Source organism: Sturnus vulgaris, chromosome 8 (assembly GCF_052056855.1).
Source record: "Sturnus vulgaris isolate bStuVul1 chromosome 8, bStuVul1.hap1, whole genome shotgun sequence".
Lineage (NCBI taxonomy): Eukaryota > Metazoa > Chordata > Aves > Passeriformes > Sturnidae > Sturnus > Sturnus vulgaris.
In genome coordinates, this window is record NC_142250.1 from 29,825,927 (window position 1) to 29,844,674 (window position 18,748).

Genomic DNA, 18,748 nt, shown 5'->3' on the forward strand with positions numbered 1-18,748 from the left:
TATTAATCTGGACCTCTAAGGCAGTGGAGAACATGAAGTCACGCTCTATGTCCGTCTGCTTGACACTCTCCTGGTAATTCTTGAATACTCTGGCATTTTGAACCAGATTGGACAGCAGCAGTCAAACTCTCAGAGATGATAAAGTCCCTCTGAGTTCCAGGGAAATCTCTGCCGGCACTGAGAAGAGAGGCTTTCCAGATCCAGTGCTGAAGAAAAGGCAGGGAGAGCTCAGCTGTAATCCATTCTCTCTGGCAGCATCCAGATGGCCAATTATCACACGTCTACTTCTGGACCAGCATCTGTGCTCCCCTGCCCAGCTGGCAGGCTGAGAAGATTAGGTAGGAGACATGGACAGCCTTGGGATGTTGGAGGGAACAAAGGAAGGAGTTAAGGGTATAGGGAAAAATGGAAATACTGCAGCTGCAATATGTAATATTATGTAAGATTGCAGCAGGGAAGCAAGGGGAGGGAAAGGACAATGGGGAGATAGGAGACACATCTGCAGGACACCAGGCCCTGCTAATGCTCCTGCTCACAGAGCAGAGATGATCTGGAAAAGTCAGTGCAGTGGGGTTACCAGCTCCTGGTGTCATTCCTTTGACTTAGCAGCTGGCACCAGCTCACTGATGGGAAGCACAGCTCCGTTTAGGAGGTACCTGCAGGCAGGGGCTTGTGATGCCCTGGCCTGGACACCAGAACAGTCTACAGGGTGGGACAGTCTCAAGGTGTTTCCAGAGCTCTGTAGCATGGGGAAGACTAGAGATGTGTGTGCAAAGCAAAAAGGGTGGGATTTTTTTTTCAAGGAAAAGAGAAAAAGGATTATTATCTTATTTGCAAACAAGCTCATTTGTAGTAGCAGGTTCCCAGGCATTAGCAAACACCCCGGTTTTAATCTCCATCAGAAATTGTCTCCTTTCCTCCCTTATTTTGTGTTCCCTTTTAAATATGCTGCTGGGGTATTTTTGGATCTAGCTATATCTTTTTAATCTGTTCCACCCACCCCTCCTCAGCCCCCGCTGCCTCCCTGCCTGCTCCTTCTTCAAACTTATATAATGGCACATTATACAAAATAGCTAAGCAGGTGGTATTTTTAAAGACAGTGAGTGAGCATTTTTTTGGCCTAAATTTGGAATGAAACAGATGGATTTTAAGACTCTGCTTTTTCTATGAATAGTAACCGTTGTTCTCCACTGCCTTAAACACCAGTTTCAAGACCACCTCCAGCAACCAATCAGCACACTGTTATTTAATTATAACAAAATTCTTAGCTCTGTCTGCTGCTGCATGGGCAAGTGGGGGGCACTGGATCAACTTCTGGAGCCAGGCAGACTTGCCAACAATAATTTTCCTTTTCCCAGAGGGCTGAGGGGGCCTGGAGAGGGTTCCAAGTTCCTCCTAAACTGGCTGTTCAGTTTGGGCTCCCTGACAGAGTGCTTGAAAAGGGTTATAGAAAGGCAGATAAATGCACTTCTTGTTGCAAGCTTCCCTGACAAGCCAGGCCTCCAGAACAGTGATCTCATTCCTGCCTTATTATTGGCCGTGCCAGATTTTTTCCATTAACAGGTAATTGAGTCGAAACTAAAATAAGCAAAGTTTGTTTTATCCAATGCGTTTTCTTGCTTGCTTGTGAAAGAAAAACACTTTAGAGAGGGGTTTGCTTTTAATGTCCATGGAAATGTATTTACATCTCACAGATTCCTCCCTGCTCTAGTGTAATTAACCTGACTGGTCTTTTTGTTATTGTTGTTTTGATTTTTAAAGCAAAGATATTGGCGAGGCTTAATTCATTTTTCTTAACGGTTTGAATTCCCTGGGAGCAGCAGAGTTGAAATCTCCGGTTCTGTGCCAGTGCCATCCAGCTCCCGTGTGTCTGCACTCACACTGTGGGCTTGGCTTCACCCCTGGCCCCAGAGGGGAAGCAGGAGCAGGATTCCAACAGGAGGATTCTGTGCAGGCTCACAGTGAGCCTTCCCCTCCAGAGAGGCCATGGGGACACTGTGGGGACCAGCCAGTGTCTTCTCTCCTGGCTGACCAGGGACACGACGTGGCTGCCCACAAAACGTCTTGCTGAAGATCATTCTTGTTTCTCATCCATGTGTTTGTGAGGGCCAGGAGTTGGACTCGATTCTGTAATTCCTCATCCAGCAGCTTCAGAGGTTGCCATCAGGCCACCTCTCCCCCTCCTCACCTGCAGGAGAGCCAGCCCTGCCCTAGGTGAAAAGCAGCAGTTTACCAGGAAACAGCAAGCAATGCTGAGGAACAGAGAAGTTTCATGCTTGTGGCTTTGCTGTTTTGCTTCTGTTTCCAGGTGTCCAGAGTTAGGTTCCTGCCTGCTTTGCCCTTGTGAGGGAGGCTGGGATCTCCAGCACCGTGGGGACCCGGGCACTTTGCACACCCACATCTCCCTGTGAACCCTTCTCCAGCCTTGTGCAGAGGAGCACAGGGATGGGAAGGGTGGGTAGAGGTGGGGGAGACTGAGCAAGGAGGGTGCTGAGCTCGGGCTGTGGGATGGGGATGGTGGCATGTCCTGCTGCAGCAAAGACCCTGCGGCTGCAGAAGTGCTGAGCATGGCAGCAGTGTCACCTGCCAAGCTGCCTCAGCCTCGCTTCCCCTGGGCTCTGTGAGGCCAATTACCAATTCACACACTCTGTTTCAGCACAAGCAGGACCTTCAAAGAGTTGGGAGCCTTTCTGTTTTGTTTGGTTTTTTTTAATGCCCTCCTGAAAAAAATGAAAGCAGAAAGACCCATACTTGAAAGTCAAGTGGATAATTGTTTCTAACACGAATTTCAAACATTGTCTCTTCCTCTGGGCAGGCATTGCTGGGTCAATTACCCTGACTGCCTGATGACAAGCTGAGACACAATAACCCCCACTTGAACTTCAACACATCCTCTCTAAAGTAACATTTAAAGGGGTTTTGGTTTGTTTTGTAGTCGCCCAACTTTTGGGGGTTTTTCTTGTTGGAGATTTTAGTCAGCTTTCATCTTTGATGCTGAGACCTACCTGGAAGCGAAGCTGTAGGAGAAATCAGAGAGAGGTGTGGTCCTGCAGTAGCCCTTGTCTGGCTGAGGTAAAGGGTCCAAATGGGGAAGGTGTACTGTGTATTGGGAGCACACCAGAAAATGCCTGTTAATGTCTGAAGTGAAACAAGATTCACAAATTGCATACCTAGCAGGCTGGGATATGTATTAACCAAGGCCTTCAGTCTAACTGGCTCTAAGATGGTAAAAAACACTCAGTCATGAGACCCGATGGCACAGCTCATATTGCTGCAAAAAGCAGGTTCAGAACCTCCACAGCAAAATCGGTGCTGCCACAATGGCAGGAGATGAAATTCCTTCTCCAGTCAGTCATCCCAGAATATCTGTTTCTCAATGGATTTTCTGGGGTACTTCTTGTTGAACCAACAATGCAGTTTAGTTCCTGTTTACTGTATGAATTTTTCTTAGGCAGTTGAGTGTCTTGCTTTTATGAACTTTTCCTCCTCTGCATCATGAGGGATGACAAAGAATTTATACTAGCGAAAAAACGCTTAACAGTCTTCACCTCAAATTATTTAATTTTAAGAGATGATCTTCTTCTTTGCCCCATCCTCTTTAAATTTTTGAGTGAACTTAAATTAATAGGCATCTCTCACGTATAGGCAATACACAGGTTGGAAAGATTTTCCATCCACAAATCAGTTCACTTGTTAAAGCCTTCAGTTTAGCTAAAGAACACCTGCAGCATAGACAACAGTACAGACCCCTCTGAACTTTGTCCTTTCTTCAAGCTACTCTGACCTGGGTAAATGAAGTGAGTGATGCAGCTGACTCTCTGCCTCCTTCTGCCTTCAGATCCTTTCTGTTCCATTCACATTTTGCACAGTGTTTCTCACCTCAGGTTTTTTCCAAGATCCTCTTCCAAGTTTTTCCATTGTCCTGCATTTCATGGAGGTGGCGTAGTAGCATCATCTCCACTTCACATGTTTGTAACCTGACCCAAAACACCATTTTTGGGTTGAGTTTCAGAGATGTGGAATATTTGATATGGTTTTCATCAAAAGAGTCTGTTAGCAGTGAATATAATACCGAGACCAGCTGCTTCAAGGTAGCTGGGTCCAGCAACAAGGTCTGGCCTAGTAGAGCAGACCCAGCGATGTGGAAGAAACAAGGACTGGTTGTACAATACCAATGACTGTAATATCCTCATAGATTCACTCCCTTTTACTTCAGTTGTGGCATCTTTGAACTTTGTACTAACTTACACCTCTTTTTTTCTGGGATTAAATGTCCAAGATTTCCAATGACACTTTGTGGCCTCATTTGATGCCCCATTTGATGAGGGAAGTTGTTTCACAGCAAGAATTCATTCAAGGTGGACAGGAATCCTTATAAAATGTCTCAACTTCAACTCTAAAAACAAAGCCAAAACAACTGGTAGCTACTGCTGAAAAATGTACTGATTTTGTTTTAATTTAATCCATGAGGCACATTTAAAACAATTTTGGTACTGCATAAAATAAAAAAAAAAAATTCATGTACATTAGAGAAGATAAAAAGAAAATAAGTATAAATAATTCTATATGTTAGTTGTATTTAAATATTGAAAGTTTCACTGTTTTATACAAGTCCTTTGGATTTGGTCCAACCTAAAACTCATATTTACCCAATCTTAAATATTTTTGGGGGAATTTTTTTCCTGGCTGTACCTGTCTATTTTTAGTGGTGATGTTGTTCTGGCTAGTTTTCTTTACCCTAACAGAGGTGACTCCACGGCACATTTCTTTTGACAAAAACACACAAAACCAACACGGATCAGTTAACACAGATGACATCTTTAAACCTGAATACATTTTTTCACTATAAACGCCACCAGTCAACTTTCGTGTAGGTAGGTTTCCATTGTTAGCTGTCAAAGTCTTCTTGAGTGGATTTCCCACTGTGTCACTTTTGTGTGAGTCAAATCAAGATTATAGGTAACAGAGAAGAAAAAGAAAAAGAAGAGAAGGTTAGACCCTCATTTTAGAGTTTAAGAAAAATCTACCAGCAGGTTGCAGTTCGAGTTGGTAATATACATGAAAGGGGGAGTCCAAGCCGTGTCACAGGTATCACTATATTAGGCTTTCAGGAAAAAGCATACAAAACACATATTGTAGTGGTCACACACAGAGACATAAATTTAGGAACAAGATCTGCCTTAGCTTGAACATAGTCAGCTCTGATAATAAGGAACAATGGACCGAAGCTATTATGAAACGAAACCCAGGTGCCAGAATGGAGGGAGCTTTTAGTTGAGTTCTCCTGGAAAAAAAAGTCTAACTTTTTTTTTCAGACATGTGTTGTCCTAATTTTTTCTGTTCTCACTCTAGAAGACAGCTGATTTTTTGGGGGGTTTGATTAATGAGCACGATTAAGAGGTTCCATGCTGAAATTTTCTGGAGTAACCTTTACAGGATTTTTTTGTTTCATCTTTTCTGTGTTAAATAATTTTATTTTCATTGGGATGGAGGAAAATATGCTAAATTATGCCCTTTATCATATACACATGGTATCCAGGGTGGATTTCAGACAATTTGTAGTAGTTTGGGTAGTTTCTAGTCTTACATGGTATCATACAATATGCTGGAAGGGACCCACAAGGATCATCAAAGTTCAGCTCCCAGGACCACCCCAAGGATCACCTCATGTACCTGAGAGCATTGTCCTAACACTTGAACTCTGTGAGGACTGGTGCTGTGACCAGTGCCCAAACACTCTCTGGGTGAAGAATATTTTGACAATATCCAACCTAAGCCTCTCCTGGCACAGTTTTAGGCCATTCCCTTGGGTCCTGTCACCTGTCACCACAGAGAAGAGATTGATGTCTGCCCCTCCTCTGTCCCTCATGAACAAGTTTAGAATCCTATGAGGTTCCCTCTTCAGTCTTTTCCAGCTGAAGAAAGCAAGTGCCCTCAGCCATACCTCCTACATCTTTCCCTTCAACATCCTCATAGTCCTTCTTTGTATGCTTTCTAATAGCTTTATATCTTTCTTATATTAGTGCCATGGCTGGTGAAAAAATAGCTCTAGAAGCGTGATATTCATTAATTCATGAGAAGCATGAGCATGAGAAACTTGATTTATGTCAAAAAGCACTTGTTTGACACTTTGACCTGTGTGGGAGGTCAATAGGCTGCTGAGATGTGCTGCAGGACTGGCAGGGCAGAACCTGAAGAGTCACACAGATAAGACAGACAGGGGCAAAGCCCAGGTTGTCTGAGGTACCCAATGATGTCACACCTCCAGCTGAGGAAATTGCAGGTAAATTTGACTTCCATTCCAGGTTTGAGAGATACATGGATGTGTCTTTGGTCACACCAAAGGCCTTTTCTGCTAAGGTGATTATCTTACATGAAATCCGATAGACCAGTTTAAGATGAGAAATTTTTATTTTTGTCTTAACCAGAGAACAAGGACTTCCAATGGAAACCAGAGCTTCTAGTCCTCTTGAAATAAGCATTGTGTGTCCATATTATGAAGCACTACACATCTCAGAGTTGTGTTTAAGAGCCTGAACATTATGGGAACCCACCTCAGGGATTCAGTAGCGTGTAGTAAAGTTCTCTTGACTTGAAGGAGCAGTCAGAATATCTGACTGCTGAGATAAACAAGGCTGAGCTCGACTTCTTTCAGGTCAAAGAAGGCTTCTCTCCCCTGCAGAATCCATGGCAATTAGTAGATTTGCATCACAATTTTAGTCAGCAAAAGGTTAATAGTAGTAAGCATGAATATTTTGGCATAATGTGCAGAACATACAAATATTCAAGGGTGTTTGTACTGAGGCTTTTGGCTGGACCTCTGTAAAGATGCAAGCAAGAAGCCAAACATATGTTCTGGCATTCTAGGCTTTGATTCTTAATCATGTTCTGTGCTTGCATTCAGAGGTTTGCTTTGGGACCATCTCCAGTGTGAGAAAATATGACAGAGAAATCAAACACAGAGGTTACGCATCGCGGTGCGGTGTTCCTACGTGAAAGGGAGTTTTGTAACATTATTCTTCTTTTGACAGCAGCTTCACATTTTTCCCTTGGTTTATCTTAACTGGGAATAACCCCTAAGACAGGATGTCTCTGGGCACTTCAGAGAAGTCCTTTTTGAAGGCAAAGGAAATGCTGTTACAGGGCTGAGCCTCACATCTCTTTGGCAGTTAACAATCCTATAAATACCACTGCCGAGTGCAGTGTGTGTCCATGGCTGGTCTCAAGTGTAGCTGCGGTGCCTGGCTTGTGGCACAGGAATCTCTCTTCCTCCAGGAGCATGTTCCCTAGTACTTGACTCCCAGAAACAGAGTAAACCAGCTCAGGCAGGGCATATAGAAAGCACTGAATAGGCACATAGACCCACACAGACCATACGTCACAGCATAGGAAAACTTTGGTATCAGCTGTGACAAAGAGTGAAATATGAAAGCTTCCCAGAAACAGAAAATTATGGAAATTAAGGTTTTGGGATGGGTTTGGATTTGCTTTAACGTGGCATTATGCTCTTCCACACCTAAGACATTTCTCAGGAATGGCTTCCATATTTTTCAAGGAATCACCCTTTTACCCATCTGTTTACCAGGAAAGAGAGCTTACTTGTAAGCTGGACTTTCCTTTTTCTTCCTCTTCTCTATCCAGAAATGTTCCTCCTCCTTAATTTTTAATTTTCCTCTTAATAATTTAAAATACCCAAATAAAAAGTCAATCAGTGTATGAAGAAATGTAAAAAATTAACGGAACCCCACTGTCTAATTCCAAAATACATTTCATCTCTTTTGTAACTTTTTGCACTTTGGTAGTTCGGTAATTACAAGGGAATGTACTTCATTGGATAGATCTCATATCTGATATAGCTGCAGAGGAAAAGCCAATGGAAATATCTCAGTAACCTGAGGTCAAGCTGTAATTTCCTGAGAAAACAGAAACTCAGTTTATTTTCTTCCAATCAGTCTTGTCATCTCTTCTTCCTCACATGTGCAACTTCATTTTCCAATACACATTTCTGTCTTATGACCGCTTGAGGCACATGGCAGGTGTGAAAAGCTGATCTATCAGCTGTTGAAGCCAATGGATTTTGATCACAGCTTGCTTTGCATTGGAATCTAAATTGCTCTTTCTGCAGAAAATGTCGCAAAATATTGGTCAGGAAATTGTAAAGAGGAAAATGGAACTGAATTCAGGCAACACCCTGCACCAACTGAGAGCACTGAGAGCAAAAGAGCAGCAGCAGGAATAACATCATCCACGGGCCAAACTGCAAGATCATTAAACTAGAAATAGCGTGGGACAAGAAAGAGGCCAATTAATTCCGTCAGAAGGATGTCATCTAGCAGTTCAAGACAAGAAGGAGACACTGTATGAAGTGGAGATGAATGTGGCAGTCTGCCAATCTATCACAATATCCTTTTATTAAAGATGCTTATTAGTATCTTATATTTCAAATTAAATATTTATAGTTCTGTTAATAGAATGCAGAAAGGAGTCCAGTTCCAGAGACTCATCTGTACAAGTTGTCCACTGATGTAAATTAGATCAGTGAAGCTTGGGATATTCATGTTTGCAGTCATTTGTATTTCAGGGCTGCAGGTTGGGGTGGCAGCTGAGCTACCTGTAAGCACGTTGGTCTCCTCCCCATGAATGTGTGCACCTCTTACTTTCCTGCAAAGTGTTTTCTTTCCCACATCCACTGTTTTGGCCTTCAACAATTCTCTTATGGGATCTGTGTTTTAGCCTCCATGGCTGGCAAGCCAGTGCTCTTCTTCTCATTCTCCCACATGGAGACTCCTGCAGCTTTTAAAGGACATGCAGAGAAGCAGTGCCAGCTTTGTGAATATACAGCCCCACCATTCTTATTAGATTCCATGAAAGATGAGAATAGGCCCTTTGATGCTTTCAGTGAGTGCTGAAGCCTTTAGCAATGTTGTGAAAGGTCGTTAGAGAAGAGCTGGGGGGGGGACAGATTCAACTCGTACTCATGGGAATGGTCCTTGGGATGTGGAACTAGTCTGGGAGAAAATGTGAAAACAGAAGTGATTTATATTGAAATGAGAGTTATGAAGACAGCAATGACCACTGAAACACACACAACAATAACTCAGAACAACCTCTCCGGCACACTCTGCTGTGCCATCTTTTTAACCCTGGAGGAGGTGACTGGGAAGAGAGATTTAGAGCAGATCTGTGGGACTGATATGAGTGAACGGATCTGACTTCTATCTAGGTGCTCCTGGGTTCTCATCAGCCCCTTTCAAGGTGTGAGGGAAACCATCTCGGTCCTCTGTGATCTGCTCCCTGGGACACAGATAGCAGGACAAAGCAGTCATTCTCTTTTTCTCCCATGGTAAGTGGTCTCTGCCCTTTTGATATTAAATATATGGGGTCTTTCCAGAAGGGTAGTGTGAAATGTCAAAGAGATAATGTATTTAAGCATTCATCTAGTTTGCAACCATTTTATGCCCACCACACAAAGACATAGAAGGCTTCTCACTCATTTCTCTGCACTCATCATGCTGCCATTGTGGGACCAGAAGATAATGAGATGAATAGGAAGCATTTCCACAGCATGAGCGATGTAGGAACATCATTATTAATGTTCGTACAAAATATCCCATCTCTACATGATGTCTACATATCTGAGATACAGCCCTCTGCCAGATATAAAAAACCATGCCCATCCAACAGTGATCTGTTACTTAATGGAAAGTCTGCTCAAATTTCAGTTTAAATTGCATTTATTATTTATGTCTCAAGTACAGAGAATACTGAATATGTCTTCCCCTTATAGTGTTAGGGGATTAGTAGTTTCCATTTAAACAGGCAGATATTGGCCCAGAAGGATGTTGAACATGTCCATATTCAATATTTAAAAATTGCAAAAATCCTTTGAAATCAGTGCAAAGAAATTATAACGAAGTAACCTTTTCTGTACATACTGAGGTGTTAATTTTCATGCAGCTGGGGTCAGCACCTGCAGCTCTGCTCCCAGTCACCTGTGCTTTTCCCTCTGGCTCCTGGTGGGTTAAGTGACTGCTCCTCCTGGGTGAGTGTGCCAGCCTGAGGGCAGAAGCTGTAGGGATGGGGTTCAAAGGGATGTACAGGGCTGGACAGACACATGGTGGTGCTGGAGGTGATGCACACAAAGATGGTCACAGCGGCATTACCTGCAGGTAAACCTTACACTAGATAACAATATTCTGATTTTGGTAATCTTTTTCCCTTTGTGGCTTGCCTGCTAGCAGGGATAGTTTTCAAACAGGATATTGAGGTGACATTTTTAGTCCCTAATTTCTGACTTTTGTGACCTGTGATTTGATCACAAACAACTCACTGCACATGTTCAGGGCTCAGTAACCCACATCTCTTGTCCTTGCTTGGGTGGGCTGCCCATTGCACTCCAGATCTCACTGGCACAGTGAATCCAGGTCTTTGAATAATTCATTGCCAAGACATCTGGGCCTAGCTGACAAACTTTGTGTTTCAGGTTGTTTTTTCCTAAGGCCTTGGAACAATGCAGTTTGTCTTCTCACCAATTCATTCATATTCATATTTTCATAGTAGACATTTTGAGTGCTTTAGTTAAAGCTGTACCCAGAAGTACATGCTGGAACAGATGGGAGAAAGAGTTAGGAATTTTCATGATATTTTACGGGTTGGACAACAACCACAACCTGATCCAACAAATCTTCTTGTTCTCAAACATTTTACTGTCAATACACTCCTTAGGAATGTACTCAAGAGTTGTTCGGGGACATGGAAAAATATTTACCTCAGCCTTCCACAATTTATTACTTATTGTTTGAAAAAGTTGCCTCTTTTCTGCGCCAACATTTATCATCTTGGGAGCACACTGGAATATAGCAGTGATATTAAACAATAATGTGCTCTTTGCTGGGATAAAATAATATTGCTGAGCCACTGCAGAGGAAGCCAAAAACCACATGTGAAATAGTTCTTTTGGAAGGGCAAAAAGTCTCAACGTTTGTTAGCAAATATCTTAGCTAGTGGTGCAGACATCAAATGGCCTCGGCAGCACTTTCGAAGTTATTCTGAATATGCATTTTCCCGGGAGGGCTGGGGCACAAAGCCACTGTAATGAAGGTTAGAAACGTAACAATCCTTCACCAGTAAAATATAAAAATATTTTTTAAAACCCTGAAAACATCAACTTGCAGAAGATTTAGGGGAATAAATGATAGACTGTGAGTCTTTCAGCAATTCATATTAATTTAATTTTTATTTGCATGGCCCTGAATGAGACACTGCCTTAGTGTCTGGGTGGAGGTGGCTGTTCAAACTTCTTTTTTCCTTCTTCACCCTGGCTGGAAAGGGAGGGATTGCCATCCCTCTCCTCCAGTTGTTCAGCTGCTTTCTTGCTGAGCATTTCTTCCACAGACATACATTTGCCTCCCCCCAGCCCCCAAAGTAGTCTAATACTTTCTCTTGTGCAGTTCATTGTATGTGGTGAAGGCCTCCCATACAAAAAAAGCACAGCTGCAAATGCAGCATTCTTTAAATATTTCCCTAAAATGCCTCTTTGCTGAGTTGCTGATGAAATACTTGGTGAGAGCTACATAGTCCTGTGTGTTTAGTAAAATTCATGTCGTTGTGGACTTCCTCACTGTCTAGTTGTGCCTGCCTATAACCTCCTGTAGGATACCCAGCAAAGGTAGGGGAGGAGAGACATCTTTACTGTAGTGTCTCAATGCAGCCTGCTACAGAAAGCCCTTAAAGCTTCCTCCATAACCCATAAACCAGAGAATCGTAGATTAATTTAGGTTGGAACAGACCTCTGAGGTCATCAAGTCCAATTGTTAACCCAGCATTGCCATGTCCACCACTAAACCATGTTCCCAAGCGCCACATCCACAGATCTTTTAAATAATACTTCCAGGGGTTATTTAAATACCACTTCCACCACTTCCCTGGGCCCCCTGTTCCACAGATGGGCGAGCATTGTAGCAAGTAAATTTTTCCTAATATTCAATCTAAATCTCCACTGGTGTGGCTTGAGGCCATTTCCTCTCATCCTCATCTCCTAGCTTGTTACCTGGGAGAACAGACTGACCCCCACCTCACTACAACCTCTATGCAGGTGGTTGTAGGGAGTGAAAAGGTCACCCCTGAGCCTCCTTTTCTCCAGGCTGAACACCCCCAGCTCCCTCAGACACTCCTCCCCAGGCTTGTGCTCCAGATTCTTCACCATCTCTGCTGCTCTTCTTTGGGCTCATTCAGATCACTGCCGTACAAGAATTAAAGTAAGACGTGCCTTGAATCACCCCTCTCTTCTCTGTGGAGTTCAGCCCACTCAGCTGGGTGCCAGGAGCTCTGTGCCCATCATCAGCTGAACCTGCAGCTCCCTAAAGGGGCATTCCTGGCTGGAGCCTCTGTGGGTCCCTCTGTGCTGCCCCAGGAGCCTGGGGGTGTGCAGTGACATCAGCATGGAAGGGGCTGGGATTCTCCTGGGAGTTAGTGGGGTGCAATTGCCCCATTTCAGCCAAAGGCTCTGAGTTGTGCACCTATTTTGGCACTACACAGGTATGTTATTTAACCTTCTAAAGACTCGCCTGTCCTGTGGGTGCCCCTGTGTGCACCAAAGAACAAATACAAACTTTTATTCCCTTTTGATGTTTGCAAAGGGGTAAGAGGGGGGAAAGTATCAGTGCTGTGCCTGGAGAGAGAAGAAGCAGCATTAGAAGGGAATGGGTAAGCTGAAAGAGACAGAGCAGTTCTCAAAAAAAGTATTAATAACTACTAATAAAGGCACATTTGAATACTGAGTTTAGGTTGTGATGGATCCAAAGAGCCCTGCATGCACTGGAATTGTCCTGGCCCACCTCTGATGTCCTCCCACCTGAAGGGCAGGGTGCCCCAGTTTCTTAAAAGTGCGCTCTGGACTCGACACAAGGTGTGAAACAAATCTTTGAACCCTGGGTGCTTTGCCCAACTCCTGTTCCTTTATTAGAAGCCCAGAAGCCAGCATGGAATAAGCAGGGTAACAGTACAGCACGGCACATTTTTATAGCAAGGCCAAATCTTTATTATGCTTCTTGGCCCAGTTTAGTGGAGAACACTGCTGGGCCTGATTTCAGTTTTGATATCATACACCGAGGCTGCAGACCCTTAAGAGTACAAGCTGGAGAAAAGAACATAGAAAATGTTAGGAATGAGAAAAGGCCATTCAACACATTGATGCTTGTCTCTTGTAATACAGCGTTTCCCCCAGGATAGCATCTAATTGCTTCTTGAACGAGCCCACTGTCTTTGCCTCAACAACCTTGCCCAGTAGGCCATTCCAAACATTTATTATTCTTTGAGTGACAAAGCACTTCCTTATGTCTCCTCTGAATTTGTTTTTTGAACTTCCATTTATACCCCCGATCCTGTCATCTGTGCTGTATCAAAAGTAGTAACATGCATTGATATTATCCATTCAGCTAAGATTTTTGTATACTTCTGTTAGACCCCCCTGAAATATCTTTTTTTTTTTTTTTAAGTTGAATAGATTGAGGGGTTTTTTCACCTTTCAGTAACTTCTACAATTTTATCCTGGAACCAAGTTGAGCAAAAATATTTGTTAAAGCCTGACTTACATTAGATCACACTGAATGGATGTATAAAGTCTACTGTAGAAACATATTTCAGTAATTTTTTTTCTCCCACTCTTTTGGAGACTAAACTATCATTTAGTTTCCCTGGTGCTTGCATCTGGTTATTTTGACAAAAGTTAGCTAGGAAGATGGCAAGAATAAAAAGCTTGGTATGAAATTTGGAAAAATCTGGTCTTTAATTTTTTCATTTAAACTGTGGACTTCCTCCTCACTTCTCTTTCTCCAAGTAGTGGTCTGGGTTTTTTAAAAGAATTACTTATCATATGGGATTTTCCATGTGATAGTGCTTTGCAGAATCTATATGAAGAAATGTCAGAATACATCTGTGATCTCCCCAAAAGCCACTGAACCAAACAGTCACAGGTTCAGCCCTCATTCACTTCCACAGCCGAGGTGAATAGTTCATTACCTTTTTGGATGACATTCCAGGGCATGTGTTATGCAGGAGGCCAGAACTGATGATCTAATGGTCCCTCCTGGCCTTAAAAAATATCTACAAATAATGATCATAGATGAAATATATATGTCTTGCACAAAGTAAAAACCAGCAGGCTTTGGGTGGGAATAAGAAATTAAGGGAAAGAATTTTGCCTTAGCCCTTTCCCAGAGGCTGGACAAGCAGCATTAGCCTAATGGCAGCTGTGGCTACTTACTCATTGCCTCTTAATTTTTTTCATCATATTAACATATGGGGTTTATTTTTTAGGCCATCTGTAAATCTTCTAGTTTTCTCTGAATTCCTTCACTATGCATTTCTAGGAATGTGAGATCTGAGCAAGATCTGTGGGTTGTCCCTACAGAGCCAGGCTGAGCTGGGATTATTTCCTCACGGGTTCTCCACAGAGCTAAATGCTTTCCAACAGCATCACTGAGTTTAGGCTCAGGTAAATTAGTATTGGCACTAATTAGCTTAGACAAAAGACTAGCATAATTTATAGTTTGGAGGTGAGTTTGGTCTCATCCTGTGTGTTTTCTGTGCAGGTTCACCCTGTGGGATCCAGGCATGCTGCTGGACCATCACAGCCCAGGGAGTCATTCTCCTTTGCCCTGGCTGTCAGTCAGCCCTGCACCAGCACTGTGTAGGACTATGCTGGATCATCTGTGGGTAATGAGCAGGTCAGCCCCATAGGTCTTGGGAAATTATTTTTGGTATTATGCTACCAGGGAGAGAAAACTGATGTATAAGACTGTAATTATTGGGATCATGCTTCAGTTCTTCTCTGAAAAATCTGAACAATATTTGCTTTGCTCCAGGCCCGGGGAATCTCCCATGACTTGTCAAAAAATAATTGTTGGTGGTACAATAAATTTGTTGTTCAATTCCCTAAGTGTTCTGGGCTTTATGCAATGTGGAAAGCTGATTTGTTTATATTCGTATTTTCTCTATATTCCCTTACCCATTCTTTGTCATTATCTTTATTTCTACAGGTTTATTTCTCTCCAGTGTTTTCTAGTTGTTCAAACTTTGTGTTTGTATATTTATTTAAAGGCAGATTTCAAAAGAGCTCAGTCTCTCAGTTTACTGAAGGATTCAGCTTCTTGCTCGTACTTCATCTCCCCTGGTATTTTTGTGAGTGCTCTTTTCTCCTTACCCGTCTATCTAGCGCTAACCTCTTTGGTCTCTTTGCAACTCACGTCTGTTGCTCACAAACCTCAGAGTCCTGGTTTTGAACTACAATCCCCTTACATTCAGCAAGTCTTTGGACATTATCTGATCCTTGTTCTACACCTTTTTTTTTTTTTTTTTTTTTTTTTTGAGTAGAGGAATTCTGAGGCTTCTGACATGTTTTTAGAAGTCTGAAATATTTTTCTGCACAGATTTTTGTTTTGCCTCCTAAGAGGGCTTCACTCCTACCCCATGTAATGCAGCTGTGGGAGCAGAGGGGCTGGAACCCAGCACTGGTGACCACCAGGAGAGATGGTACAGGGGCAGGGTACCAACCTGGGGCATGGATGAGCCTGGACCAAATCTCTCTTCTGTCACAGACTTCCCCTGAGGTTCCCCTGAAGGAAACCATTTATTCTTTCTGCTTCAGCACGACTGTACAAAATACTGCTATAAACCCATCTTTAAACATGTGGTTACAAAGAGAGTTTTAGAAGTGGCCAAAGCTGTCAGGCCCTGTATGGAGGGCTTTGCTGTGTGAGGTCACTGTGACCCAGCATGAAAGTGCTGTGCCTCTGCTCCCTGCAAGGATCTTCCTCACCCCTCACGCACTGTGTGAGTCTCCCACCAGGTGAACCTGCAGCTCAAAGGACATCTGTCATTTCCCCAGGACCAGAGCTGCCTGGAGGGAAGAACATCTCTGGGGGGACCAAGACCATGATAGCTCCATGTCCTGGCAGAGCTGGAAAGGGCTGTGAGGTTTTTGTTATCTTTGGCAAGTTAGTCCTTCCATTCTGTCCAGTGTTTCAGATTGTTAAGACTGCTTGTCCTGTCAGAACTACCAACTATAACTAGACCATTCACTGGATTTAAACATTTTCAAGTGTTTACAACCACATCTCCTCCCCAGGGGGATCTCTGAACTGCACTGCTTGCTGTATTGTCTTTGGCGAGCTCTATAGAGTTCCAGAATTTATGTGCTTAAAAATCAATGAGCCTTGGTTAGACAAGAACCTGACCACTGTGACTCCACCCCTAGGATTTCACAGGGATTATGCGAGATATAAATAAACCTTGGTTTTGTGGCCTTTAGAATCTCTATCAAAATTTTTTGAGTCAATTTAAAATTACAGGCCAGCTATGCAATGGGAATCACATTTTAAAACATAGGTCATCCTTATATGATAAGGTATGAGAGGATATCAATAAAATGAATTGTAATCTAGGCTTCTGCAGCCTCTGCTAGCCAACAAGAGCTAGTGACAGAGCAGGTAATGAAAAGTCTGGTTGTATAAATGTTAGCTCTGGGCTCTTCTGTGCCACGCAGGTCTCATGTCCAGCTTGCTCCCCAGGCTGCTGGGTGGCAAACACAGGCGTGCAGATATGTCCACAGCCCAGCCTGTGCCCTCCACACAGCTGTCAGCATGAATGCCAGCTTTCTCCTCCCATGGACTTCAGAGCTCCCCAAAGGCTCTTTGAAAGTGAAAGGAGCAGAGTTTGGCCTTATGCTTAAAATACAGCCCAGCCATACCAAAAGGAGTGCCCTGCAACCCCCTCATCTGGAGTGGGCCACGTGGACAAAGTCCTCATCACAGCCTCTCTTTGCTGCTGTATTTTGTGTCAAGCTGAAGCAAGCAGGATTCTTCCTTCTCCTTTGAAAGAGCCATAAAAGAGGCATGGAGAGATGGAAGAAACAACCAGAAGAATCCAGAGAGACAAAAAGACAAGAGAGAGAAGAGAAAGAGACTGAGAGGGAGAAAGGTGAAGGAAAGAGCTGTCTCAACAGTCAAGGGAACAGGTGGTGTGTCATCTCCCTCTCACAATAAAGAGGTTGTGTGGGAAGGGGGATATGACAGATAATATATCAAAGGAAATGAATTGCAGGATTAAGATCCTGACTTTGCTTTGTCAAATTTGCAGGTGATTATTGTATAACTCTCTGCAGCTCCTCTCAGTGACGGAAATGCTCTTCAGATCCTCACGACATAGAATCACTGGAAAAAGCAACAGCTCTTCAGAGAGATGCTTACCTAAAGTAGCCAAAGGCTTCTTAAATCTCCTTCAGGCTTCTTGCAACACTCTTACGCATTCTGTGTAATCTCTATGTTCTTGAGATGTATTTTCTTCCTGACAAAATACACCTTGGGACGTATTTTCCAGGCTGACGGTAAAATTTGAGCTCAAAAAATGCATTGGGAATCTCTGAAGTAAAATTCTGTTAAAATTTATAATTTTCAATTTGTTGTTGTAGTTATCACACTTTAGAACTATTTTTTTGCTATCAAGAACCAAGGACAAATCCTGGGCACAAAAATTGCATAAGACCTGCATAGATAAGGACTTATACTCAGAAAGTTCTTCACTTTTTTTTTTTCCCAATATGACAGATGGTCAAATGAAGATGCAACTTCTGTCCTGCAAATCAAGCATCTTTGATATTCATATTCTGTAGTAAATATAGTATCCTTTGAGGCATTCTCAGACTTTCAGCTCCTAGAAACCCGAGCTTTCCCCTGGGAAACAAAATAAACGTCAAAAAACCCATTGGAGAATTGTGTCCAGTAAGACCAAGCCCTGTCCAGGGTTACCTGTGGGAGTCTGGAGGGAAAAGTAAGATTTACTAACCTGTCTGAAATGGTTCCCAAATGCTGAAACATAAAATAGTGAAGGAAATTTGTCACTACATCTCCCTCTCCCCCTTGGCCTTTCCCCAATCCTTAGTGTTTGTCATTCATGGCTTTAGAATGGTAAAAGAAAAGGTTGTAAATGGAGACAAAATCAAACCAAAACAAACCTCTTAAAAACAAACTCAGATCCAAGAGATCATTCTTGCCCTCCAAATCAGGGAAATTCGCGCCTCATTACCACCAACGGGGATTCCAGACAAGGCATGTCCAAATGGGAACAAAGTTATTTGAATGAAAAATTCAGCCATGCTCCTTCCTCAGCCTTCCTCCATCAGCTCCCCGAAGTGACAAGAAGCAAGAAACCTCTTCGGCCTTACAACGTTTGAAGTGAAACTTTTTGGGAAATACTGAAAGTCACTCACAGTCCCAGGGGAATGGTGATCCATTTTTTCCACCCTCTCTTCTTTGTAGTTTGCTTTCCCCTATACACGTTTTTTTTCTTACTGCAGCTTTTCTGATCACAGTATCAGAGTGACTTTATCGCCGTCACCTCCTCATTGTGAACCAGCCCATCCCTTGGAGGCAGAGAACTATTGTGGAGGTGGTAAGTAATTTGTTTTGTTCAATGGATTTCTTGTTATGCATGCATGCAAAGCCACTTTTATCTCACATTTAAATTTGTGTTTTCCCTCTTATGATTGGTTTTGTGACATCAAAAAGCTTTCAGCATCTTCAAAAAATCAAGAAGAACAAACTCTTAGAAAAATAAAATAAAAATAAAAAGAAATCCTTCTTAAAACACCCAGCATTTCAGCACAGCTTTAGAAAAGAAGAGATTCACATGGGATACTGGCTACTAACGACTATGGAAATAAGTCTGATTTTTTGATCTCTAGGCCCAAAAA

The 18,748-nt window shown here is 42.8% G+C and overlaps 1 long non-coding RNA gene across 1 annotated transcript; it reads left to right on the plus strand.

The window, feature by feature from the left end:
* Window positions 1–207: 207 nt before the first annotated feature.
* Window positions 208–14,891, plus strand: LOC148223048 (uncharacterized). The gene is made up of 3 exons (XR_015805032.1): window positions 208–338; window positions 9,224–9,343; window positions 14,592–14,891. It is a non-coding gene; the product is annotated as an uncharacterized LOC148223048 (long non-coding RNA).
* Window positions 14,892–18,748: the final 3,857 nt, after the last annotated feature.